The 27,747-nt window shown below is 41.2% G+C and overlaps 1 long non-coding RNA gene across 4 annotated transcripts in view; it reads left to right on the top strand.

Annotated features, from left to right (window-relative positions):
• LOC138685029 (uncharacterized) overlaps nt 1–27,747 on the top strand; it is a 177,672-nt gene that overhangs the window by 91,520 nt on the left and 58,405 nt on the right. For all 4 annotated transcript variants that reach the window (XR_011324258.1, XR_011324257.1, XR_011324256.1 and 1 more), the window contains exon 2: nt 20,559–20,664. This is a non-coding gene — a long non-coding RNA (uncharacterized lncRNA). The remainder of the gene's footprint in view (nt 1–20,558; nt 20,665–27,747) is intronic.

Raw genomic sequence — 27,747 nt, forward strand, 5'->3', positions numbered from 1 at the left:
TTTATGCAGCATCTTGGTAGGGAGAGGTTTGTTTATTTTATCAGAAAAAGAGAGCAGCCTGGAAGGGCGGGTGAGAGCCCAAAACACGACTGGAAAGCTCAGACATGCTTAAGAACATATTTCTCCCCCTTGGAGAGTTCAGTTTTGAATAAAGCACTCCCCGGGCTCTCACACTTGTTTGCCAGATGTGGTTTTCCCGTCTTTTAGAGCGCTAATTGTGTCCCAACTGGTGTATTTTATGGCTTTGCCTATACCTGTAGCAAAACAATTAAGAATTCAATTGTGCCTCTGGAGAGAGAGAAGGGACAGAGAGGTGGGGAGGAGAGCGGTGGCCCCAGGGAAATGCCAGGACATATTATGCCTTTACAAACCGCCGTGCCTCATGAGCATTAATACTTGCAAAACACATGTTGTAAGCACCCTTCCCAGACTACCAGCACATGTTTCCCTGCTCAAAAGGCCCCTTTTAATACTGCTGGCATTACTAATCTAAATCTGTTATGGGGAAAAGGATTATTGCCCTATGCTAGCATGTACGAGTGGGGGGAAAATTCCCTACTAACATCCAGGGCTTAGTGTTGATGCTCATCTGGGAAACTGGCTCGTTTTTCTGTTTGGATTTTGCAGATAACAGATCGAATGGTAGTTTAGAAAGGTGCGGCCCGCTGCGCGCGTAGGAAAGGTACGGCTGCGGTTTTTACATCCGAAGCCCATGCACGGGAGTTGAAGGAGCTGCCCGTTTTGCTGGAGGACCTTCTACCTTCGAGCGTGCCTCCTGTCTTGAACTCCGCTCCCAGAGCAGCGCCGGTCACTGGGCGTCTGCCCCGTATGTTTTATTGCTGACGATTCTCCCAGCGATAAGTTCATCCCATTGACTGGTTTTGGTTTAAGCTGATAAATACAGACGTGTCGCCAGTGCTCATCAGCTGCTTGTGCTCCTGTCCTGGCTGATATATGGAGACCTGAATCAGGTACCTCCAAAGCCAGAGCTGTGAGCTGCTACACATCTAACCCAAGAACTATAATCGATTACTGTAGATATGAAATAACAGAAACAAGGACTTATATATTCTCCGGTAGACTATCGTATCTTTTGTCACCAGGAGTGCCCAAAGAGGCCTGGTAATATAATGATGCATCACAGAAAATCTTCCTTCTGTATCGAGAGAAATATCTTAATGAAGATTGCTCTGAAAACTCACAGGTTGGGTCTGTGTGAGTCTCTGGAGCGCTCTGTCACAGAGAAAATGTGAAACCTTAATTTACTTTTATTTTTAAGAAAAAAAGAAAGACCTGAAGCATGAATTCGTGTTGAGTGGTTAAGAACTGTGTGTGTTTGTTTTTAATATCTACCAGAAGAGAAGAGGGTTTCTCAATATCACGCGTTAGGTAGGATTGCATGGGCTTGGAATTACTCGCACAGGCTTCAGGTCTGTTGAGCAGACAGTTACATGCACCAAATCCCAGAGCTCACTAAAATCTGATATAGTGCTGGAAAGACAGCAGCAAAGTTAGTAGAGAAGTAAAGATAGTGATTTATATGGGAGGTGAAAAATTATCCCTTGAATGCCTCAGCAATATATTCTGCCTTGAAAAAACCAACAAATTCTACTCTCTCGTACTGTCACCTGGCCCCACAGAGAAAAGTTTTAATACATTTTTTAAACTGAGAAAGCAAAAAACTGCTGTGCTCCGTTCTGTATTGCATTATTAAAGAGGAGATGTTGGGTCATTACTAATGCAGTAAAGCACCTGGACCTTTGCACTTTGTTTAAACATGCATATCTTGGAGAGGAGATTACAGGAGGATAAAGTACAATATTTTTCAGACTTAAGTGAGCTCAGGTTGAAAGACTGTATCAAAAAACCAAAAACGTGAAAGCCACTTATTACGCTTGCCAAATTTAAGTGTTAATGTTAGGTTTGTTAACTTAACCTTTGTTAAACTAAGGACCTTCTGTCTGTTATTGGAGCGGGTCCGTCGGTCAGGGGAAAGGCATTAGCTGCGAGGTGTTGCACGCTCTGCAGGCTCCCCGGGCTGAGCCCACGCTTCTCGCCAAAACCCTCCTTCAAAGCCGTCCCGGTTCTTGGAAGCAGGGTCAGGAGTCGCTCCGGGGCTGCGGCGGCTCCTCCAGCTGCTGCGAGCACAATTCCAGGCACCGCTTGCTGACAGGGACTTATTGGCCACAGCTGCCACTGGACTCAGCGAGAAGAAATGCAGAATATCTACAAAAAAACAGAGGCCCGCCAGCAGAGAATTGTGCAGTCCCAGGCCTGTCGCGTTGGCCGCTGCGGCGTAAATAGGTCTCCTCGCTTTTTGGGCTCCACGTATCTGAAACGTGCTCGGCAAAGTGGGGAAACGATATTGTTTAGGGTTAAAAACCAGTTTTGCTTTCACAGCTGCTGTGTCTGCCCCCCACAGGAGAGCTCAGGGCCTTTAATTGGCACGAAAAGCTGCATGATCAAGGATATTTTGCTGAAACTTTCAGGCTTTGCCTGATAAATGTGCGTGCTGTACGATGTAATTAGTGCCACCGTGTCTTACTCCTTCAGCACGGCAGACAACGTCCATCGTCTCGGGGCACTTGCAGTTCTGTGCTGAGACATTCCCAGACAAATGGAAGAAGAGTGTGCTCACCCAGATGGAGAAAAAAGCCTCTGGTAATGACAGACAAACTGTGTTACAGGGCAGGAATGTCATGCATGATCAGGTATTTCAGCGAGAGCGTTTAGTTTTTTTATTTTCCCTTCAAGTCTTTTGGGAAGGTGGGTTCAGCAGCTCAAGAAAAGAGATGCCATAGTTTCTGACAAGTTAATTAAGCTTTCACTTCTGAGTATTATATGTATAGTGAAGAAAAGAAACTTAATTGTCTTTGCAGTGCCTGACAAAACCCAAGAAAAATGCCTGCATATTTTCTCAGTTTTGTCTCTATTTTTGATACTTATTCAGTGTGAGCATTATACTTTCATGGGTTTAATTAAAAGCCAAGTTTTGGAAGCTTCTCAAATGTTAGTTTTGGTACATAGATGTATGCATTTAAAGAAATATTTATGTGAAATCTAAAGCCTAAAAGGAATGAGAGAGGCTTTACAATGGATCAGCTGCCTCCCTTTATATCTTTTGTCCAACTACCTCCCACCTCCTTGTATTTAAGATAACTTGTGAAGAGGTGAGAAAGCTGCTTAGTCCACTTCCAGGGATTTATGAGCTCCGAGTCCTCGCACAAAAGCGACGAGCCGTTCTCCCTTTGTTAAACACAATATTCAACTTCAGATTTCTCTGTATTTATTTTTTAATCATTCCGTGCAGTACCTAAGCAAATTATAGGCTTCTAAATAGCTTCATAAACAGTTACTGGAGGATTACTTTTTTTTGTTTACCTTCAGCCATTTTGTCTTTTACTGTGAGAGTTGTCAAAATATAGTTGCTATAAAATCAAGAGTGGCACAGAGAACATGAATAAAGAATTGTTATTCATTATTTCATGATAATTCAGTAATGCAAGAATTGAAATTATAAGGTAGCTGGTTAAAAAGAAAGAAAAGGAGCGCTTATTCTCCCAAGGTGCAGTTGAACCGTGGATCTCAGTGCGACAGGGTGGCGGTGGATGTCAGGAGTTGTCTGAAGGGTTAGACAAAATTTGAGTGACGAATTTATTTGTGGCTACTGAACATGATGATCTGGATGTAGAGGATTGCTCAGGCAGTCCCTGCACTGGCTGTTGGCAGTGGCTGGAAGGACACACGAGGGAAGAGTCACTGTGCTCTGCGCGTTCCCTGAGCATCCTTATCTGTTACCGGGAGGGTACGGCGTGAGGTTGGGCCAAACCTGTGATCGTATCTCATACAGCTCTTTTGGGGTCTTCCAACCTTTACAACAGAAGTGTTGGAGGATTTTTTTCTGAACTTGGGAAGAGGGAGGTAAAGTGCCATGAAATACTTACAGGTCATTGCAAGAAAGGGGAATGCCAATGACTGAAGGGGACTGTTTAAGGGAGGAAAAAAGAATAACAAAATGGGAGCCCGAGGTTAAGCAGGTGAGTTGCGTGCTATCTGTAGTGCGATGCAATTATTTAATTGGTGGCCTCTTCTTAGTGCTTATCACAGGACGGTTTCCATGAATGGAATGTTAAAGGGAAGCCATGAAAATTTATAAATACAACTGAAGAGAGTGTTTTATCAATCAGGACTGCCTGTAGGTGTTTGCTGAAGAAGGGGAAAGGGAGTAAGCTATTGCTTTTCCATGCAGAAGCAGGACTTCTTCCTAATTGCTAGTGAGATCTTCCTTATGTAAAAAGTATTCTTGCCGCTCCGTGCTTGGACAGTTTTTCCTGGAAACCTCTGTTGGAGCTGGTACATTAAATAGTATTTCAATCTCTGACTCAAAACTTACTGGAAATCCAGTTATCAACCTAGGAGAGAGATAGAGATCTAGGGCATGATGAGCAGAAGTTTGGCTGAGCACCAAAGTATCAGAGGCTTATTTAAAGGAGCATGTGTGTGTCAGCAGAGATGCTTGAGGCAGGAGGAAGAGTTGACTATTTATTTATTTAATTACTCAGCTCTGCCAAGGCCTAGAAATCAGATTTTTAAACTGAATCCTAGAACAACTTTTTTTTGTCTCGCTCTCTCTCTCTCAAAAATTGCTAGAATAAAATATTTATTAAGCAGGCTGCCTGGGCAGCACACAAGATCTTGCTTTTTTTTCCTTTCTTGCAATCTTCTGTTTCAAGCACCACCTAACGGCTTCGGTGCAAAATGCAGAGCGCACATCCCTGCGCAACAGCTGCCAGTTGTTCCGCTGCGGATCACTCTGAGCAGAAGAAAGCTGCAGAACTTAGCAGATCAAATACCAGTCCAAAAATGTAATAGCTGGAGGGAGTTGGCCTTCGTTTTTATAGCATAATACAGCTCCAAATGCCCAGGATATTATGATTTCACCGTGTAAATGCATTTTACTACAAAGTAACCTTTCATAGCAGCAGACAGAGTGCTTGGCTCAAATGATTTGCCTAATAGAAACGGGGAAGCTTGAACTGTTTAAAATTTCTATATAACGTTTGGAAGGAAGCATTGCACTTCTTATTTCTCTCCTTATTTTAACATTTTTAGCGAGAGGGAGCACGGAGCAGGAGCATTACTTGGCTTGGCTTCCCTGCCTCTTGAATGAGATTTTTGCATCATTAAAGCATATCAGATGTGCTACTCCCATGCTACAGGCACAGCTACAGATAATTTGATAAGGCAAACATGCATAACATAGACTTGTATCAATAATTAATTTCTATTAATACTGAGATTCTGGGGAGCCTGGGAATCTGGCTTTCCCAGTAGCCCATCTGAGCGGCTGTCTAGGAGCCAAGGTTTCTAGTAAAACAAGTAGGCAAATGACCCGACAGGAACAAGTCCTATCAGATTGATACGTTCCTCAAATCATTTTGATTTCAGCATGTCAGCATTTTTGAACAACGCAGAATTTAATCAGAAACTCCTAGAACAGCTTTAGTTTTGATCTCAGTAATAGTTCTTCACAGTTAGAAAATGCCATTTCTTTACTCTCCTGTCGCTTTTCTGTCCTTTCCTCTCCTCCTCTGTTGCTTTTTTCTTGCTTCATTTATGTTTTTGAGCATGATCTCGTGGCTGCCAGATCTCATAATGTTGTTTGGAGTCTCGTCATATATGGTATTCTTCCCACAGCCACAGCCCTGCGAGTGCGTCAGGCTCTCAGTCTGAACTGAAGCGAGAAAGGACGCTTCCAGTCCTCGCCGGTTTGAAAGGGAATCTGAAAAAATAAAAACTAGCCGTTAAAAACTGTTGTTTTAAAACTGACTCCCAGTTTTGGAGTTAGAGTGAGCTCTGGTTTCTAAATATCTGAGGCTGGCATGGAGACCCATGTTCTGATCTTTGGGTTTTTGGTATTGCTCTTTGTAGATTTTGAAAAGCTCTAACCTGTAAGTGAAGAAGGTGTAGGTGTCATAAAGCTGTTATGTGACACACAAGAATTAGCCTGCAGCATCTCAAGAGAATCACAGGCCAGAAACTGCAGGGTTTGAATAGCTCTTTGCTTTCTCTCTCTGTTTCCTCTTACTCAGGTCTAAATAAACCAAATTTCTAAATCTTGAAATCAGAAATTAAAGATCGATAGTGCTGCAGGTATTGGCTATCTCTGAAAAGACACATTTCCAGTTGTGTTTCATTAGGAGGGGTATTCTAGCCTCAGATTAACCTTTGTTCTACACAATTCTGCTGTTGTGCAACCTTTGTTACTATGAATCAGAAATGCTGGACCATGAACTTGAAATTATATGTATTTGAAAAAAAAAAAAAAAAAGTAAGAAATTAATTCCACATGACAGTGAGTTTCTTGAAGAGACAGGGTGTGGGGGGCAGTATGTCCATCCCCCACTTCTTGCAATTCCCAACACGAATTATAGGCCAGCTGAGAAGCAGATGAAAGTAGGGATTTTAAAAGGAAATTCTAATATCTTTTTTTTTTTCCTTCTAATCCAGCAACACACTTACATTAAATGCACACAGCGTGGGAGCAGCACCTGTTTTGGTATTCTCACCGAGGAAGTCCAGAATTGCACACCTTCTTGTTTGCTGTCTTTCTGCTCAGAAGTTTTAGAAGTTGTTGCAGGAGTGGCACAAATCCAACAAACTGTCTGGTCCATAGTCTGCGCCTTGGCTTCTCAAATAGGAGTTTTGTCTAGGGATATGAGGGGATTAAATGATCTAATTATTTTATATAATGTGTGCTGCAGCTCTGGCTGAATTTTAAAATGGAGGCTGCTTCAGTTCCAGTTTGGAGAGCGGCTGCTCCCGTTGCAAGGTGTTAATTGTGGTACCGGCGGTGTTGGACCCCGGCGGTACCAGAGCCCTCGCTGTCCCTGCCTGCTGCGGGAATATCTGCAGCACCTCTGGATGCGCTCAGATACGTTCTGGGAGGTACCTGGAGGACTTTCAGGCCAAATGGGGTGGTGTTTCATGAGATTTATGTCCTTCCAGCAGAACTGGCTGGTGAGAAGGGTTGTTCTGGATTAAAGCTAGGATTCAGTCAATGTTCCCGTGCCAAAGTCGTGGTCAGGTGCTAAAATCCTTCTGTGGGATGTTGTGCATGCAAACTAACCAAAAGCTAGAAAACTGCCCATGTAGGGTTTAGATGTTATCTACTTCATAAAAAGTAACATTTTCATTTTTAAGAGGTTCTAAGCAAACACATTTTTTAAAAGGTACCCAGAACCAAAATGTCGAGGTTGCAAGTGCAGGAACTATGGAGTTCAGAAGAAAGGTACATTTTTCAGTCTATTATTTTCTACGTGTATTTACAAAAAAAAAGTACTACCTTGTAATTACCTTGTAATTACAAATGACTTTTAAAATGAATGCAGTGGAAATTGTTTTTTCCGTTGCCTTTGAAAACTCTGTAAACTTCACCCTAAAGAAGTTGTGTTCAAGGAGGACAGAGCTACCTGAGCAGGGACACTCATTCCTGTAGTTTTCTCAGAGACTTTAATACTCTGTATTTAGTCTCTCTGGCAGTAACCTATTTTTAAGAGGTTAAGTACTCATTAAGATAAGATGGAGGAAAAGATTGAATGCATTGTAAAGGAACATTATCCATAAACTAATTTAAAGCTTAGTCACATGAAAGCCAAGCCCAGCTTTGCTCACACAGTACACGATAATGATATGTTTCAGGATTGCAGCTGAGAACAAATTTGACAGATCTGTGCACCGTGCAATCACATTTGCTAATGTTAGTTTTAAAACAGTAAAAATCAATCCCAGTTGAAAATATTTTCTTGGGAAAGCTGACAACCTCTCCTGGTATTGCCTGGTAATAGATACGGGCACCCATTCAGTAGGAGCATGGTGCGTTTGCCCTTGCAAGGATATTGCTGCCGGTGGTCCCCATGCCGACTCCTGTGTGCTCAGGCAGAGCTGCCGGGGACGTGGGTGCCTGATCAGTGACGGCTGTGATCGTTCCTTATGCACATTTACAGATGCCTGCTCCAGGACTGGGTGGTCCGTCCTGGATGCTCTCAGCACGGGCACTTTGAGTGACCGACTCAGGCTACCAAATGAGAGCAGTGACATAGAGCATCCATAATCTCAGCTTGGCGATCAGACAAAAGTCACCCTGCAGCTCTCTCTGAGCTCTATCTTGCCTGATATTTCAAGTCTAGGTAGAGGCTATAGTATTACTTAGGTTTAAGGTCTTATTTGGTCGTATCTGGCCTCGGACAGGCAAAATAGCTGCTTTTCCCTGTGGTTCCTATCTCGCTGAAGGTACCCACCCCTGATCCCGCTCTCTTGCCTGTGGATGATAAGGTGTGTCTGGCAAAACACTCCCTCCGAGGGCTTTTGGATTTTGGAATGTGCTTCCTCCAAGTCTGAATTTTAAACGTCTTGATATGCTGCAAGACATCTGTTTGAGGGAATTTTTGGAGAGGACTGTGGGATTGCTTCCCATAGTGATGAATGAATAGAAAGAAGCTTCCATAGGTGTTTCGTTGGCTGAGTTCCTGCTGGAACAATTATTTCAGTGCTTCTGGGATTTCCTTATATTGTGTAATTAGTGAAGGTGTCAGGAAAATTGGAGCCGAGGCTAAGCGTGTTCTTATCACCATAGATCTTAACAAATAAATATTCTGAGGTCTAAGCTTTGCGAGTGGCTTAGGCATGTGGGTCTCAGACGTAAAAGTCACCAGTGTTAGCTCTGGGGTAGCAGCCCAAATACGTGCTGTTACTCTGAGGCAAAGGCAAAATAATTCAAATGAGAGAGCTGAGCGATCTCTCCGTACTTTATAATCATCACACATTAAGAATTCACACACTGACAGCTAAAACAGCTCAGCCAAATTGGGACAGCTGGTTATGTGTCCAACCCCTGTGATCCTTCCTCCTGTCTCTAGTTCACTTCTTAAAATACAGGTTTACGTAACAGGTCACATTTTTCAAAAGTTCCTAAATATTTCTAACTTATTGGCGAGTTTTGTAAACTTTCAAAATATCTACAGATAAATTATGCAGCTAGTATGGTTAAGAGATTCATCCGAACTCACACATTTATGTCCTACTCCTGCAGTCGTACCAGGGGGAGTTTACGCACACGAGCAGTCTCTGTGAATCATTGTGGTTGTTATTGCAGAACTGGGCCTTGGAGTTAATCAAGTTTTGAAAACATAATTTCTTTCCTATTTGAAATATAGGAAACAAAATTCTCATCTTATGCTTTTCTATTTTGCTTCCAGTGTTTCAATTTTCTTTTATTCAAGTGAATTAATTTTGCTAGCTAAATGCAACACCTCCTCTGGAATGCCAAGCAGAGGGGAATACTGCAGCACGTTTTAATCTCGAAAACAAAATAATTGCTTTAAAAATAGTCTTATATTTCTTCATTTTATGACGTGCTCTCTTTAGACTTGATAATCATCCTTTCTTGTACTTCAGATACCTTCCCTCCCCACACCCACTCTCTCCTATCCCCCTGAAATTCTGGGAGAATGGTAGAAGATGTACCTGGCAGCCTTATTTCCAACACTGGCACGGGTGATGGAGGCAGCCAGCCTTCGAAAGGGTTTTGGGGGTGAGGTTTCTAACCTTTTTGAATGAGATTTTAATGTGTTTCGGAAGCCTTTTGCTACCTGCAGCCAGGTTTGGATGGTCTCTTCTCTGGTGACCACAGAAGTTTGCAAGTCCATGAGCAAACGGTGGGGAAGGAGCCCATGCATAGGAACAACGGCGCGTGGTTTTACTTCGGGTGCTTTAGAAAAGGGCATTTTGGTTAAAAAAACCCCAAACACGAGCGATATCCTCTTTGGGTGCAGAGGTGTGGGGAGCTGGGAATTAAAGGAACATGAGACACTCTGACGGATGCGATCCAGTAATAAAAATGAATTGGTTTGGCTTCAGCCAAACTGACAGTTTAGAGCTAAATTGGCTTTCTGAAACATACCTCAGTAATGACAAACGGTAAAAGCAGGTGGAAACAAATCTATCCAGCTGCTGCAGCCGAGGGGAAGTTGGAAGTAGTCTGAATTCAGCAGGTTTCTACATGTTACATGAAAAGTGGTTGCTTGTTCAGATTGCGGTGTTGAAAAGCCCATATTTTCTTAATGCTTTTTTAATGAAAAATCAGATCCAGGAGAACTTTCTCATTCCTTCTGCTTTTAGATTGGCTTTCAAATGTTTCTTGTTATCTGAGAGCTCACTGTAATGCTGGGCAATTCAGAAATATATGAGCCTCGCTCAGAAAATCTGTTTCAGGAAGGTAAAGGCTTTTGTTTCGCTATGAATGATTTTTGCAGAGGGAGTTCATTCTTTACATTCTGTTCTTTGTTGTGGCTCTGCCAAGTTATGAGTAAACAAAACACTTAATGCACATTTCTGTGTATGATTTGATGAGAATGACGTACAAAGTTTGAAGGAAAAGTTAAAGCTTTTAGGGTGAATAAAAAACCCAAGCCTTAAAAGTGGTGAATACTTCTTGCTGAAATGCTGTGAAACAGCAGATTGTGCAACAGTTCTCGAAAAAGATAAAAAGGGAGGGGGATAAGTAATGCTTCTGTGTATTTGCTGTCTTAAGAAATAGGCTAGGAATGAACTGTTCTCTTGTTAAGCAAATGTTTATCATGTATATTTTCAACCCGTGGAAAATTTTTCCATCCTAGTCAAGAGCATCAATATCCAAAAGAAGAGCGAGGGACGTGCTGTGAAGTGTGGTTCTTGCCCATTTGAAATAACTGGAAAAATAGAGAATAATTTAGGTTAATTACTAGCTTTTTCAGTTTTTAGGTAGTTTCTGGCCTGTTCTTCCTTCTGGTACAGAGAACAGGGCAGAGAGGGAAACATTTCCTTGGTTTTTTCCCCGTGTACCTCTCACTGCACGTAGGCTGAGACAGGCTTCATGGAGGCAATTCACTTTTCTCTCTTGCAGCTAAGCAAGTGACGTGCGGGAAGTCACCCTAATCACGGCTCCCAATGTGAATTTGGTGATGGGATTTGGGCTAATGTATTGCAGAGCAGTTTGCTTTCTCCCTCAAAAATCAGAGACATCAAAAGAGAGACTGTTATTTTGGGAGTCCAGATAATTTTCCTTCCTCTCCATTTCTTACCGTCAGCAATAACCTGAAGGCTTCCCATGAAAATATTTTGTGGATGATTCCAACTGTTAAAGATATTATAGAAGCTCCCAGAATTTGAACTTTTTTTCAAGAGGATGGTGTCTGTTCTTCAAAGAACACAGTAAATAATATTTCATTCTTCATATAAAGGAGTCTGAGTTTTTCAAGGAAAAATTCTACTTTTTTTTCTAAGTAGAACAGTGGAAGCTACTGGGTTGTGAATGCTTTAAGAATTGTGGCCCCAAGGTCTAGTGATTAAAGGGAGCTTTAAATGTGTGAGACATTTCTCACATTAAAAATCTGTACTGGGAGACCAGTTGATATCACAATCAACCTTTGCTGTAATGCCAATAATGTATCTTGCTGGCATAATAGGTACATGTTAGGGATATACATCACTACAGGCAGGCTGGAGATTTTTGCACAGTAATTCCTGAGCATGAATATCTAAAGCAAAATAGTACAGACAATATGGCACTAGATAAAGTCCTGATCTTTGTGTGTAGGTTACCGGAGAGTTACTACCATTTTACTAAGTTCAAAGGAGAGTAGCATAGATGTAAACCAGGGAAACTGCTCTTAAAGTTGTGTTGAAAAAAGAGGTTGCTGCGGCTCATGAGCTTTTATGGTTCAGACTAGTAAAAACATCTAGTAAAATAGATGCAAAGAGTTTGGCTAGCCCTAATAGCTGTGGTGCAGAGCCTTGTCTGAAACCTCAGGCACCTTTTGGAGCAGCATCAGAAAAACAACTATTAGAAGTAAAGCTGAGTTTTCTCTCATCTTATTTGGAGCTTACCCACACATTTATGTTTGTGTTGTTTGTTTGGTTTTTTTTTTCTCCCAGGTTCCTGTACTTTATTTTGTTAAGTGTACAAGTTTACAGAAAGGAGGGCCTCTGTGTTCAGTGATGGAACCATGCATGTAGAACCTTTGGTAAAATGCCTTAAAATTTGGCTTTTTTTAGCAAATTTGCTGCAGTTCTACTGAAGTACTGACATTGTACTTTGTGATAATTCAAGATGTTATGTTACGTAGAGACGGGACCTTTCAGAGACTGCAAACTGTGCAGGTGCAGAGATTGCCCCTTCCAGCAGCAAGAGATGCACAGCATAAACAGACAAAAACTCAGAGCTGAAGTGCATTAAAAAAAACCCAGACAGCCCAGGAGTTCACCATGATGTCATCTTACTGGCTCCTTAGGAATTTCTTTGCCATATAGGTGTGACTTCAAGGTACAAGGAACCACTTCAGTTTAGGGGTGCCCTACTTTCATGTCTTGCATGAGTCCAGTCACAGATCCCAGTCAAACATTTCAGTGACGATTGCACAGGCCTCAGAGGGGAAAAGATAATAAAAAAATAAACTAAAATTGATTTCTGAGCTTTTTTTTGGTAGGCCTCCTATGTCGTCAAGCTTTGGGTGGAATCAGGCCAGCTTGGCACTTAGTGCCCTGACCAGACATCACCGCAGATCATGTAAAGGATTTTTTCTTTTCTAAGGAATGCTTCCTTCTCTCTAAGTGGTCTGAAAGTATGCAGATTACAAGTATCAAGGCACAATCATTTCAACTATTTATGAAGGGCGGTCACTTGCAGTGAAATCCAAGCTATTCTGAATAGAGGAAAAAAAGTAGGACACATCCATGGAATAGTGCACTTTGTGCATCTGAAATACTGTAGAGGAAGGCAAAGTTTTTCCCGAATAAACACTGTTCAACGTCAGCTATATATCAGCAGAGCCGAGGGAACCGAGCTGAGCAAGTACAGCACTTTGCAGAGTCAGAAAAGTAAATAGCAGACTCCTATGAGAACAGCCACTGTGATCCTAGTAGATCTCAGAGAAAGAGCTACGAAATGACAACAACAACAACAACAACAAAAAAGCAAGAGGAGAGTTCAACGTCAAACTGGCAGACTCTACAGTGTCATCTGTAAAATGATATCATCTGCCAGGAAGCCTGCTGCCAATTCATACATTTTTCTGCATTCACAAGTTACAAGTGTGCAGCTGTGAGGCTATTGAATTTCATGACTGTACATTTGCAGCTTGTGAATTTGTCAGTAGGCATTTCCATCTTGATAATATTTGTTGAGAGCTGTGCAGTATGTACTGCCTTTATATTAGATATGCTTAGTACAGTCTGCAAATGCTAATCAGAGAATCTCTGCTGGACCATAGTAAAAGTATCTAAGACACACTATTTTCTTACTGATTTGCATTTATATTTCTTGCTTTTCCAGGGCTCTTAATCATGACTGGAACCTCATTGTGAAAAGTAGTTGAATATATATACACTGAAATAGGGGATTCTCAGCCACTCACAGTATCATTATTTTCTATTCTTTGCTTTTTGTGTGTTTAGCTCTAAGGAAACCTCATTCCCCAGCATGCAATATCAGAATGCCAGAATCTTGTTGGGCTATTATGCAATTGATTGGGTTTTTTAATTTAAACATGTTAAAAATACAACAGCAGTGATTTTTCATGTATATTTGTTTGCATTTGTAGACCTTTGAAAAGTAAGGAAGCATCTTTGGTGAATGAGGAAACAAGAATGTCTAAAGTAGTTTGCTGAAGACCACGTAGGAAATCTCATTTTTAGCAACGGTCTATAAACGCATCTCTCAAACTGAGTATTCTAGAAATTCTGGGCACAACTGTGCCTTAAAGACACAGTTTGGAAGTAAAGGGATATCTGTGTGGAAGAAGGGGAGCCCTAAGAAAAAAAAGTCTTTTTCATTTAGAGTTCACTTTGTAATATCTGGGCAGCACATTTTGCAGTGGGAACGCTGCCAAAAGCCTAGCTGTGTAGTAAATAAACATTCCGGGGAAAAGCTGGCTGAAAGAAGATGGCTAGCCAAGTAGGATCTTGAATGTCTATTTATTCATTTATTTATTCACTTTAATTCTGTCCTTGTATATGGCACCTATATCAATATGGTTGGCAAATGACAGGTTCATCCACCAGAATCAAAACACATTTAAACAATACCCTGCTATGGCTGCAAATTCCATCTCTTCCCACTCCAAAATGTGGTTTGAAGAAGCATCCATCTCACCAAGAGAGAGCAGCAAATCCCATGGTGTTGCTTCTCCTCCTAAAAGCCAGCCTTCCCCCCATCCTGTGCCAAGTGAGATCTGCTTCCTGAGTGGAGTTGTCACACAAAGAGGGGAAATTTGTGACGTTTTAGGTTGACGTGGTCACAAAGCATGTCTTGTGAGAGGTCAGACACCGGTATGAATTATGCTCAGTTGGACGTTTGGGATCGCAATGCTTTGGATGGTGACGCACCGTTGGGAAGAGGCCACCACCTTCTCTGGCTTGCCTTCTGGCCTGAATTAAGATCAATAAGTGCGGTACTCTCCGTTTGACCAAACTGTGCCTTACGGTAAAAGATCCCACCTGGCGAAGCTCCATGTGCAATAACAGTTATAATTTGGTGGCTTTCTTCATCACATCCTTGGTGCTGGTAAGTACAAAGTTTCTCTTAGGGCCGTCCTGAAGGATCCTTCAGCCCAGCCCACAGTTGCTGGAGCACACACTGGAGAAAAAAACAAATTGTGAATTGGGTTTTCCCACACTGTCACAATCCGTGGCTGCTGGAGCAGTGAGCCGATTCAAACGCAGCTCTCGCTGGGTTTATTTATCCCTTGCTGATGTGTCTGCAGGGCCACGGGAATAACAGAGCTTGCTGAAACCGAGATCTGTTTGCCACAGAAAGTCCAGGTGCATCTTCTTTTTTCCGTGGAGGCGAATCTTATTTCACTTTCCTCACCAGCTTAGGGGAAGATAGTGCTAAAAATCTTTTGCTGGCCATAAGTAAATAAACAAACAAACTCCAGAGTTCAACTATGTGTGGCATCTTGCTTGTCCTTAGCAAGCAGTGTAGACAAAAAAAGCAGTCTTTTTTTCCACTACTACTGCAAAACATTGCCAATTGATAATCTAGTAGTAATATTAACACATGCCTGTTAAAAAATGTGATACATACTTTTGGGTCTTTGAGATTAGTTCCTCTGAAGTGCTTTTTCTTCGGCTGCCTGACAAGGTTTTTGGCTCCACTTCAGTCTGGTAAGAAGACAGCTGCTCAACTTCTGACACAAATGAAGAAAATTGATGGTATGCCATCTCCAAAATTCCATTTTTCCTGGCAGGGAATACTAAACTGAGTGCTGGGAGTCATTCAAAGTTTGGGGCTTTTTTTGTAAACGTTAGCTGGGGCAGGATTTGGTGTTTGCTTAGTTGGCTGGGCTGCTTCTAATAACATTCAACACTTGCATAGAGTCTGCATCTCTGGGAACATAAACAAATATCATAGCATTAATACTTACACTGCTGATACAGCTTGCTCGCTTAGCTGCTGCTGTGTATTGAATTATCATTAGCATGGTTTTGCATAATGTCTTAGCAGTTTATTGATCTCTCTTTGTCATGGAAATGCGGGAGACAAACTCCAGTGAGGGTCCCCGTAAGGATGGGTCTTCTTGGGGTGTTTCTGTAAGTCTGGGTCCTTCTGGGATGTTTCTTTAAGGAGAGTAGAGATGTGTATTGGTGACCAAGAGGAATAGTGTTTAGTAACTAGCAAACTTTGTTTGCCCACCATGATATTCCTCGGAATTCTCTGATCCTCTCTCTAGTGCATCAGCCTAGAGGTGCTCTCAGAGTTTTGAAGACCACTCATTACAGGGTACATGTATTTATTGTTTTAGCTCAGTACAAAGGAAACTCCTTTCACCGTGCTTTGCTGCCGTGGTTTCCCTGCTCCTCAAGATAACATGAACTATATTTTCCATGTTGTTCCTCCTGGACTATTTCCTGAGTCAAAGTTTTCATCTGCAAAAGACCTCAGCTGTTTGGGACTGTGTAAAGTGTACCTTCAGACCTGTCTGTCTAAAAAGTAGTACATTCATTGTGTTGTTATCCCATTACTTTAGAAAAAAAACCCTACCCTAGTCTAGTTTTAGACTTCACTTCATTTCATGATTGTCATGATTGTTGCAAAGGATTTGATTTTGATACACAGTTTGCTATTCATTTTTAAACCTCCATGGAGAAGAAGCTATGTAAAGCTCTGAATAATACACATGACATATGCTGCCTGTCTTGCAGAGGGAACTGAGGAACCCGACAGCAGTTTGCATTTTTGGAGCTGGAGAATAGAGGCAGTAAGCTTTAGTCAGGAGTTTTGGGGACTTGGAGGTCAAACCAAGAAGAGGAGTTCAGAGCTGCTCTAGCAGAGATGGTAATTAGGTGGGGCACAAAGGATGTGCTCAGAGCCGGCCTGAAATTAAATAGAATCTAGTTATCGTTACTATTACTTTATAAAGACACCATTTTTCTCGGGATGGTAAAACTTGCGTCCCTCAGATAACAGCAAAATCCCTTACCTAAAGCATTAATGTTTGGCAAACTTGGAGGAACGGGCAGCAGGATTTCATAGTTTCCTATGTAGGGAAATGCTAATAAAGGTGGTGCTATTAACTTTGTCATGGCAATAAATGATGGCTATGTGCACAGCTCAACTCCATTTTCTTTGTTAGATGTGGAAATAATAACCACTATCAATTTTCCTTGCTCTCTACTGTTGTTACTCAGCAGTACCTGAAAGCTTGCATGAGGTGGGTGATTCCTTTGCAGTACCTATTATGCACGTATGTGAAAGTAGGACACACACTGCTAAAGATGCTTTGTTTCGTTAAAGCAGGTAAAAATGCTGTACCCAAATATGTTGAAGCTTGGCTGCTGAGTATTTTGTGAAGACAGCAAAATACAGTCTGATCAGCAACTCTGAGAGAAGAAGATTAAATTCTTGCTTGAGGGAAATGAGAAGTTAAAGTGAGATTTTGTTAAAATAAATAAATAAAAATTAATTTTCAAGAATCAAATACTGAAACCCCCAAATCTCATTTTGACTTCCATTCTTCCTTGCAAACTGGAAACGGGCTCTATCAAAACCGCCACTTTTCTGAAAAAAATTTGGACGGAAACTCTTTAGTCAGCTCATTTAGCAGCCGTTTGGAGGAGGCTGCTCCACGCGCGAGCGGCTGGTGAGCGCTCGGTGGTCGCTGCACCGCGTTCAGGGCTGCACGGAGATCCCTCTCCCCTCCCAAATAGGATATACTTGGGTTGTATTAACTGGTAGCTGGTTTCGATGTTTCCATCTCAAACGAGCCCGTCTTTTTGTTTTAAGAGAATACGAGAATCTGGTTTTTGTCCAGCGAGCTTTCCCAGCGAGCTGGTTTTGGTTTGAATCTTGTACAGGTGGGGAGCACGGGACTCGTGCAGCGGAGTTTACCTTTTTAAAAAATGCAGCTAGCTCCTTTGTCTCTTAGGCAACTGCAAAAATAACTCCATCAAGAATAAACCTGCAAACAAGGGCGAAAAAGCAGAACTGTGTGAAGACATGAAATATACGGGTTTAAATAGTCCTGTAAAGCTATTTCCTCCCGCTGTACACTTCCAAGGCTGTAACGATGTGCTCTGATTCTTAAACACGAATCCTGACTTGCATGAATTCAGAGATTTCATCTGTATAGATCTGCAAATTGCTAAGATAGTAATACCTGGATATTTTATGGCATATCCTTAAGTCAATAGGCAAAGGTTTCTGAATAAAAGCCTTAAAATTACCTTATGAATTATTAACTTTTCCCTATATTACCTTTGAATTATAAAAGCATAGAAAAATAGGAAGGAAAATTGAAAAGCATCAATCTCAGGTTCTTTAAAAATGTAATACTAATCATTTCAGCAGTGTACAAATCTTTTATTAAAGATAAAGAGGAAGCCATGCTTTTTTATTAACTTGAGGATATGTTCAATCCACATGATTAAAAATCTCATTACTAACTCAAGTCAGGGAAGTGATTTACTACTGAAACAAAATAGAAGGCATTTTGCTGCCCATAGCTGTATTTATTGTGAAGAAAACTATCAGTTTGTATCTACTTTGTTGTGTTAGATATTTCTAAGGGTGGATTAGGTTTTTCTGGGAATGATGGGGTTTCACTGCAGTCTGCAGCTGAAGTACTACTACCTTAAGAGGGAAAGCCTGAACGAAAATTATAGGTACCAAGAGATACATTTTTGCTCTAGTAAATTTTGATGAAGCAAATGATTTTGTCTGATTAGGTAACAGGATGTGCAAAAATTCAGGACTTTATACATAGGTACCCATTCAAGTGTAGCTAATACTGTAAAGCAAGCGTAGATATTTTATCTTTATGTATTCTTTATGTATCTCATATACTAATATTTATTGATCAGTATAGTATAGAGGTACTGTTCAAAAAGAGCCCTTGAAGTGAAGTCTCAGTTTACAATGTTAAAAAATGATCTACTCACTCAATGTCATTCTTTCCAGAAATACTATCCTACTTAGGGAGATATATCTACGGAATATATGTATATTTTTATACATATATATAATATTTTTGTCCTTACCAAACCTTAAGCAGGTCAGATATTTTGTCTAAGTGTTAGGCAGCTATATGGGTGCCTTGTACTTGAAAAGGGTGAATGTCTTAAATATTGAATTATGCCCAGCGTAAGTTCCAGTACTATTTATATTGCATCCTACAATGTAAAATGGAGATAATACTGAATTTATTTACGTCACAGCAGCTGTGGAAAAACTGGGTTATACACACTTGCATAGAAAAGACAAGACATTAAATGGTGCCATCAATTCCTGCAAGCCAGCAGAAATAGCTTTTCTCTTCCTGATAACCATGCCTGGACGGCTCCCAAGGCTGAGTGCTAGTTTTGCACATCCCACAGGAAGTTTGGATTCTCTCCTGCATCGTGGGTGGAAAATGCCTGGTATTATCGTGACAGGTGCAATAGGTATTGAAACGTAAACCTTTCACTGATCCGGGGTAACATATTGCCAGTCCTGGGCTTTGCTCCAGAGGAGTGTTTTGGGAGAAATTACATATCTTGAGGTAAAGAAACATTTCTGGAAATAGGTTGCTTCAAAAATTTGGCAGCTCGTCAGATGTTCAAAATGTTAGAAGTAGTCAAGGCAGAGATCGAATAGTGGGTGGAGGGAGGCAAAGTAAGCAGTTCAAGGTGCATGATGTATTGTAAAACTGTGGGAGAGATCTGTTGCACAAACAGCATGGTCATTTAAGGAGGGATTCACGTGGCAGTTTGCAGACCTGTGATAAATGAATTGGTTGGGCACCTTCGCTCATCTCACCTGCTCGCAGTCCGCTGTTCTATTTCCGTCTGGATTTGGTGTCTGATGCACTAAGCAACTTCACTTTCCACTCACTGGTTTCAAAACTTCAAATATTAAAAAATAACCAAGGCGTCAGAATATTTCCAGTTTCTCGACTTAAAACCCTGTCTTGATGATCTCAGGAGAGACCCAATGTAAAACATTGTGTTTTACACAGCAGAAATGCTGAGGGACCCGAGGGGACTTTTTCCAGAGGGTAGGACACAAAAGCTGTTTTCTAGCGAGAAGGGGGACCTCTTCAGCTCCCAGTAAGACCTAGCAAGTCCAGTAAGATGTCAGCAGGCATGGCACTCCCAGCATGTCCCACAGACTTTGGGTAGTTTGCAGGGCAGGAGGAAATACGCTATGTAAATTTGTGGGGTGAATATGTGCCTTAAATCTACCATGTAAATGTATCTTCAAGTTGAGTAGTTCAAGGATATCAGAAAGCATAGGAAATATAGGCAGGGTTCATACTTCTGTTTGTGTTTGGGCTGTGCTAATTAAGCTACGTCACTTTAGGAGGAATGGCAGAATAAGAAAAATGCCACCAAAACATCTTTTTAAAATCTCACTTAAATCTATCTCCAAAGGGTTTTTTGTTGTCATAGTTTTGGCAGTTGAGGGAGGATCCTCAAGAGAATAAGAACTTGTTTTCTCTGGAAAATATGCTTTTCTTTCTTTTTTTTCTCCTATATTTGCACATAAGTGTTGTTATGTTTTCATTTCCATCTGGAAGGTACAATCTTCATCTGAAATCTTTATGTCGTAGCTTTATGAAATAGCATCAAAGCAGGTGATAATGAACACATTAAACGTCTTCTGATGATTAACAAGATACTTTTAAGATCTTGCTTTATCACATGGAGGAATTTGTGTATGTAAATCTATTACATGCCAACGTCTGCTCAGCCTGAATCCTTCCAGGATTTCTCCCGCTTTCAGTGGAAAGTTTACGAGTGTCCACATTTCTGTGCTTAGGTTTGCACCTTGGAGATCCCCAGCACCAATTCTTTTGCTCTGTTGAGATGATCCCGTTGACTGTCAGTGCTTACTAACGTAGACATATGCTACATTGTTCCTTGCATCGTTCATTGTGAATGAGAAAGTATCAATTAGGCAAGATGAATTTAAAAAAGATAGGCGAGCATGTATGCTAAATGAGATAACTGCTCACTTCTGAGCTTATGTGAATTTTGTTTTTCAGATGTTTACCTTCGGGAATATGCTTGGCAACTAATGAATATTTGCCTGAAATACTGCATTCTGGATTTCATCTGCCAGACTCTGATTTTTGTCTTCATAAATCTTTGGTAAGTTTGTATTTGCGATTTGGCTTGAGTTTAACTTTATTTTAACTGTATTTTGTTGTAACTGTAGTGTAATTTATTGTAAAGATTATTGAAAAATCTGGTTTTGAAAATCTGAGAAAAAGACAACAGCTTGAAAAAGGAATAGAAAAATCACAGAGCTAAATATGCACCCAAATAGTCTGTCTAACAACTATCAAAGTGATAAGTTTGGATTAGGGTCTAATTTATGGCTTATATATATTGTAACTTTTCTGCATTTCTCATACCGCGGAATACCAAGTCAATGTCAATGATTTGACATTGCTTTCAAAAAGTACAATTACAGTATATTCCGCAGAAGAGTTATGTTTCACAGTAGTCCTTTGTTATAGTTGGCAATAAGTTTGACACAGCTTGGTTCAGAGCTGAGTATTTAACTTTTTTTCAAAACATTGTTCTATAAGACACTCATGAGACTTTGCAATGTATTACAAAAAAGCTCATCTATCCGAATAGTGCCATAATTGTATTTATTTATGTGTATGTGCGTGCAAGTATTTTATGTGTATAGTTTGATAAGTAGGAAAAGTTTTCAAGGTCAATGCTGGAATATGTGCCAGACCTGAAGAGGTGAATCTCTGATAGGTATGCGATAACTCAAGAAATGCCACAAAGATCCTGAAAAGAGATCTGTGAAGAAGAGCATGGTGTTGAAAGGGAATTAAAATACATATTTTTCTTAACATTTAAGCTGTGTTTGAACAGATCACTCTAGACAAGGTCTGGCCTCTTTGTGGTGATTGCTGCACGTTATGAGAAGGCTTTTTTGTTCAGGCTTTACCTGGTGGCTTCTCAAATACCTCTGTGGCTTTTCAGGCTGGCGTTTTGCATCTTGGTCTGAACCCTGGGGCTACTAATGCTTCTCATTTTGACTTCACCCCATGCCAGCAGTGCTTTTCTGAAACTGGGTTAGGAAAAAGCAAAGACTGAAATGGAAAAAAACCCCCAACTTATAGTTAGATAATGTATATAAGATCCTATATGACATTGTGTCTTTCTCCCATGTCGATCACCTGTAACTTGCCATTTGGGGTACAACTGCAGGGAAATGTTTGTGTACTGTTGTATAAATGAAGCGTAGGCCAACGGAGTGCCAATCCTGACTGGGGCCGCGGCAGAATAAGGGCTCTGTTTTCAAAAAGCTGTTAAATATATATGCAAATAAGGACTCCTATGGAGAGTTTAAGCAGATTAGGTAGGTAACTCCTGTTGATTTCTTATGGAAAGGCATGCTTTACATCTTAAACTTATCTGCATTAGCTGAAGGCTAAATGCTGTTCAAATCCATCACTGCTGCTTAATACGTTTGAAATACCAACGATGTCTGCTGCCAACCAAAGTTCTCAGGTGGTGTCCGGATGTAAGAATTTCTGTGGTAGGCCAAATTCTCCTGACCAACACATTTTTCCTCCCTAGTTTAATATTGGGGATAGAAGAACGACGAGACCTGTATTTTTCTTTCCACGTACTGGTGTGTATCTGACAGGAGGGAGTGAACTGACTCCTAGCCAGATCGTCAGGACATTCCCCACAGCTCCGGAGGATCCCTCTTGTCTGACATGGGACTGAACTGACGACATAGAAGGGAAAAAAAAATGTGACAAGCACAGGACTCTTCATGAAACAGCATTCCTGGGTGGTTTTTTTTAGCTGTCCAAACACGAAACGTGCATCATGTTGACTTCCAGGTCTCAGCCTGCTGGGTTAAGAAGAGGCTCGGGGCAAGAGCAGCTGGGAGAGGTGCCATTTCACAACGTGGCAGCCTATGTTACCACCTGTGGTTAGACCTCGACTGTTTAGGCCTGACTGCCCCACTTTTGGGAACCCCACAACCTGCTGGTCAGCAGACATTTTGGGAATTTCCCAGCAGATAATGGTTTATCTAATCCTTTTGGATTTACTAACTTAGAAGTGACATCATGTTTTGACAGATGGTGTCAGCTTCACCACAGATCTAAGACATGTTTAAGAAGATGTTTGCTTAAAAATACAAATTTTTGGAACAAAACTGTAAAAAGAAATAATAATATGCACTGGTAATATTATATGCAGTAAAAAACTCTGCTTTATTTGCACCTAGCTTTGATGCAGGCGATATACCCCAGGTCTGGGCAAGCCAAGCTTGCTGTTGGAGTTGTGTATTTACTCCTGAAGTTTAGGATGCGCGGTGCTGCAGGCAGCGTGACACAGGCCATGGTAATGGTCACTTGTCTTAACTTTTATAGTTATGCTCTTTCTGTGAATGTCGTAAACCACAAATTTAATACAAGAGACAGCGAAGCCGTGAGCAGCGTACCTTAGTTTGAGCAAGTCCTCCTGCCTCTGCTGGGAGCACATTGCAGGAGCCGTGCTTGGCTCATTCAACGTGAAGCCATTTGAAATGAATGTTCAGCACTTCACACCATCAGGCTCTGGACATGAACCTCATGTAGTGGACGGGGTCTGAAACCCAGAGTTTTCTGCTCTTTGGGACTGGGGTCCGTCTTTAAATGGTTCTGAAGGACATTTACTGGGATGCTTCAGAAACAGAGGTTCCGACCCTACCGTGACTTACCTTAGTGTTATTAGGTGATTCCTTCAAATTCCTTCACTGATATTGCTTTGGTGTAAAGGTACTAAAGAAGCAGGCTTAATGAAGTAATTATAATGAATATTACATAGGGGTTTAGAGCCCTCAGGCAGGAGTCTTAATATCATGGTCTAACACTTGATTTAAGAGAACATCTTGTATGTATTATTTACATCAGATATTAGTCCTGCTGCGCCAATGCCAATAACTGCAACCCAGGGGATTTATTAGCACCAGATGTGCTATTTATTTGGAAGAAATACCATATAATACTTGAAGCTACAAAATCAGTTTTGAAATAAATAGATCTTAATATCAGATAAATAATGGATGAAGGCTAACTTCAGACTGGCTCCCTGATAGATCAGGGCAAACACTCTGCTGGAGATTTAATGTTAATGCAGCACAGCAGGGGATTTTTTTAGGCTATCATCCCCAATCTCTGTCATGTAGAGCGGTGATACACTGGGCTTCTGGAATCTCATCGCAGAGGTCTTCTGGACTTTGAGGTATTTCAGCTCTTCTTGTGTTTACTTAAATACACTTAACTCTTTTTCGTGTTCAAGTAGCTTCAAAAACTTTAACTGATTTTGTTCATTGATAAGGCTGAGAGCTTAGGGGAGGGCGAAGAGAAACCAGTGATGGCTGTAAAATGGCACAGGCACAGAAATCCTCATGTGTAGGTCTCAGAGTCAAATGGGGGTTATTGAGTCGACCTGGAAAAAACCCTTAATGTTCTGCAGGTGCCCAAAAAATCTTTCTGTGGTGGAAGGAGATAATGTTTTCAATTTGGTTTTAAACATTTTTATTTTTTTTCTCAAATAACTGTGAAGATACATGATCTTCCTATTGATATTTGGTGTTCCTACTGATACTATTGACAGTTATTTCAGCACAATTTTTGATGTAAGCCACCTAAGCAAGTTTATATCCAAATAAAACAAGAAGTGTAATAGCTGGAGGCAAAGTGGGAAAAGCCTGAATGTGGCAATGATGAAGTCCTGATCCTGAAGGTGCACATATGTTTCCCAAAAGTGCTGCATGAACACATACAAAGTTCTGGATCTGGGGCTTGTGTGATAACTTTTCCGCGGCAATAATCTTAAGATTTTCTCCAGCCAGGCATCTGGAAATCCCAAAATATAAGGGATTGGTTCTCCTGAAACATATTGGCACTTTGGGTTTGTTCCCTGTTCCTCCCATTGATAGGCATGCACAGGTTTCCCTTGTGGTGCAAGAAGACTGAAATGTGGCCTCATTGCAAAGTTTTGCTGGCATAGCTAAGTGTGCTCCAATTGTGAAAAACTGATGCCTCTAGATGGTATCACTGTGCAAAAGCCCACAGTGTGGATGCAGCTTTCCCGACCAAGGAACCCATGTCTGCTTCGCTTATATTCCTAAAAGCTGGTGTAGCTAAGCCAGCAGAAAAACTCCTTCCATAAGCATATGCTGCTTCTACTCTGGAGGCTCTGTATATGTAGCTATAGGAGTGTACAGAGACTTCCTTCTGCAGGTGAGGCATAATTTATATAGTAAGTACATTTTTCTAGAAGTGCTGCAGGTGGACTTAGTAAAAAGTAGCGTTTTGCTGATGCTGCTATTCTTAGTTGTATGTATTGCTGCTGAGGCCAGTAATTTCTTGATCCGTATGTATACATGGGTTATTGTAAATTGAAAGTAGCTTAATTTCATAAAGGAGAATGCAAACTGTGCATCATCTTTGTTCTCTGCCGTGGTCCCCCAAACAAGAAAGTAGATCTTTAAGTTTGGGGATGAATACACTGTTCTCTGTGGCATCTAGGAACCTGTATGTACTCAGTAAACAGTGTGCAGGCTTGGAAAAGATTTTGAAAAAGAACTTGGGCAAATAGGATCCAGGTCAAAGCAACTGTCTTTCTGTTTCTGCTCTGGCCTTTAATTTATTTATTTTTTTTTTTTAAATTAATTTCTTTTCAGCACGTGGGAGGAATACTGCCCACTGAGCTCCAGCTAACTAGCTGATTTATGGTTTACTTCCTATGCACCCCAGTTTAATTAGGATGTTACTATTTCCTGCCCCTCATTACGCTAACCCTGATCACCGACACAGAACTGGAAACAAATTATGATTGAAGCACAGAGGAATATAAGCTGCTAATTTGTTTTGGTCTCTGCTGGAAAATTGAAATTGTATGTATTGCAAAGTGCTTTACAAAGTATATTATGTGGCCTGACAGAGAGCTTGGATGTCTAACTGTTGCTTTTCAGAGGAGAAAGCTTTCCTTATATTATTAATTATACATAACTGTATATATATTAATTATATCATCCCTTCCTCTCAGGAAAGAGAGAGGGAAGGATTCATGAGGGCGGTTCAGGTGGATGGGCTGCAGACCAGGAGGGCTCTTACTTTTATACCATGACTGCATATTGTGGGAAAGATGTGTCCCTGCAGCCACAAGGGAAAACAGGAGAATTTTTAACAGAGGTTAACTAGCACATGTTAAGATCCCAGTGCTGAGAATACAAGTTGTAATTTTAGTATGTGGCAGCTGGCTGAGTTAAACCCTAGGTTAGCGTATTGCAGCAATATAGTATTCTGGCCATGTTTTGTTTGCCAGGAGAAAAACCAACCAAACAAACAAAAAAGAAATGAATTCTGTGTCTGTGCCTTTCTTGTTTAGGTTTTAATAATAGCAAGTGGGGCAAATTCACCAGCTGCGCAAATGGATTCAGAGCTACTTCAGTCAAAGGAGTCGCATTTGCTCGTGGCAGGAGGGGCTTTTTCACATGAGGGTGGCAATGGCTGGGAAGCAGCGAAGCAAAGGAGAGCCTGCAGCTGAGGTCTTGTTTGCTAGAGGGCTTAAACTACACTGATTTAAATTCAGAGTGCTGCTTTCTTCCTTGGCTGTGATAGTGTTTGCCTCGATGCGCTCTCTGAAGAGTTGGGGACTTGTCGTGGAGAAATGTAGATGAGTTGCTTGGAGCTTAAGCACACGAGACGAGGAAAATCTCGGTATGAAAACAAAACTGAAAGAGTAAGTCGCTCGTGGCATATTCGGAAAAGGTCCGTCCTTGTGAGCCGTGCGTCCTTAACACATGGCGTTAGGGCCGTTGATGTAGGCAGTGCGGTTGGGCTGCAGTCCCCTGGGGACACGGTAAGGTTTTAATGAAATACAAAGCGCTGCTAGGGTGGTTGGCAAATCATAAATGTGACTACTGGCGTAAAGGACAGCATAGTGCAGCGCTTTAGGTTCTTCACATTACAGTAGGCTGATACCTGTCATGTACGCAGGGTATTGTTGTCCCTGTTTTGTGTTCTTAAATTACTAAGGCCTATTAACCACGTGCAACTACGATACCTGTATGAAAACTGGCTTCTCAACCTGCAGAGCAAAGGATTTGGTAATGAAGTGAATTCCCTTTCCCTCTGCGTGGTTAAAAGTGGATGTTGCAAGAAACTTTCAAAGATTTTTAGGTACCTGAACCTGTTAGTTAATGGGAATGACATATCCTAATGCCATTTGCAAATTTTCCATTTGAAAGTTTACCTTTTTTTCATTAAAATAGTGTGAAATGTTCATAGTAGTGACCCAAACTTGCTTCATTTAACCTCATTACAAATGCAGACTCAATTCATTAACAGCGTGGGTTTGAGATACCTTCTGTGGGAGGAAGAGGGTTTATTCTCAATTAACGGCACCGCCTTCCTCCCTCAGTTTTCTGTTTCTATTTCTGTACCGTGAGGCTTTGTGATGTTTATTATTATTTTGCAAGGTTTGGGTTTCCTTGAATCTTAGAAAAAAATGCAGACGGGGACAGGATCTGTGTGCGCAGGGCAATACAAGCACAGCTGGTGGGGGGGAAGATGATGCAGCGTGGGTCTCAAGCTCGCAGCCGAAGGCCAGGAGCAACTTTTCCATAACTTGCTGCTGCTTTTGAATGCTTGAGGTGACTCTTTTCCTCCCTGTAAGTTGGTAATCCTGCAGGATAGCTGGTTTCTGACATAATGTCTGCATCTGTTTGGTATGAGAGAGTATTGGTGTTGGTATTTGGGTTCGAATAGCATTGTGTTTCATATGAAGCAAAAATCTGCTTTGGAAGAGTATTTCCATAGTCTGACGAAATCAAGCCTGTGCAGAAAAGGTTGGCTGGGGAATTTCCAGTTCTTGAACTAAGAAAACATGAGAGTTTGTGAATCTGGACGGAACCATAACCTCTTTTAAGTGAATACTGGCATTATTATATCTGTGCTCTACTAATGAGTCATACAGGGAGAACAGGATCTCAGATTCAGTTTGAGATTCTCCAGCTTGAGATAAGGAATAAAAACAGTATAAGAATTTACAGGAAGGGAGTGGATAGTATTTAAACATTGCTCCATCCTTCCTAGAGAGACTGCGTAAACTTAAACAGTATTGGAAATGACAGCTGAGATTAAAACAGGTCATCTCTTGTGAACACTTTCACAATATCCCCGTTTCTGTGACACTGGA

Source organism: Haliaeetus albicilla, chromosome 4 (genome assembly GCF_947461875.1).
Source record: "Haliaeetus albicilla chromosome 4, bHalAlb1.1, whole genome shotgun sequence".
In the NCBI taxonomy this organism is placed as follows: Eukaryota; Metazoa; Chordata; class Aves; order Accipitriformes; family Accipitridae; genus Haliaeetus; species Haliaeetus albicilla.